We start from the raw sequence: 535 nt of genomic DNA, 5'->3' as shown, positions 1-535 counted from the left end.
AAAAATATTCCTGAGGTTTGATTTTGAAAGAGTACTTACCAATTTATTGCTGACTAGTAGAAGACTTGTCGCCGCTCGATCACCTCTGCTATGCAACCAAGCGGGCACGACTCGCCATGCACCATTGCGTACTCATTGCAGGGTGCACACAGGGCCAGGTGGTTGCACGGCATCAGGAGGATGGTGGCTCGGGCCGCCCAGCATTTCTCACAGCGTGGCGCACCTCCTGGCAGCTGCTGCTGTTGTTGGGCGGGTCCGACGTTGACGGGCTGGGGCTGGTCCTCTAGTTCTATTTCCCTCGCTGGTGACGGGGTCCTGTCCCTGAACCGTTCCAGATACTGCTCTTCGGGGATTTCGAACAGATTCTCGTCGTTGACGCCCGGGACGTGCATGTCGTCGTCGTCATCGTCGGCGTCGTGCAGGAAGAAGGGCTGGACGACGGGCTGGGCGGGAGGCAGGACGATGGCCTGGACGACTGGTTGGGCGGCTGGCTGGACGATGGCCTGGACGACTGGTTGGGCGGCTGGCTGGACGA

The 535-nt window shown here is 59.8% G+C and overlaps 1 protein-coding gene across 1 annotated transcript in view; it reads right to left on the bottom strand.

Moving 5' to 3' along the window:
- LOC113205262 (cholecystokinin receptor-like) overlaps nucleotides 1-535 on the bottom strand; it is a 198,744-nt gene that overhangs the window by 96,691 nt on the left and 101,518 nt on the right. The window lies entirely within an intron of this gene.

Source organism: Frankliniella occidentalis, unplaced genomic scaffold, assembly GCF_000697945.3.
Source record: "Frankliniella occidentalis isolate FOCC.00 unplaced genomic scaffold, Focc_3.1 Scaffold52, whole genome shotgun sequence".
Classification (NCBI taxonomy): domain Eukaryota; kingdom Metazoa; phylum Arthropoda; class Insecta; order Thysanoptera; family Thripidae; genus Frankliniella; species Frankliniella occidentalis.
The sequence above is the reverse complement of the archived record's forward strand: the minus strand, read 5'-3'. Positions and strand labels throughout refer to the sequence as shown.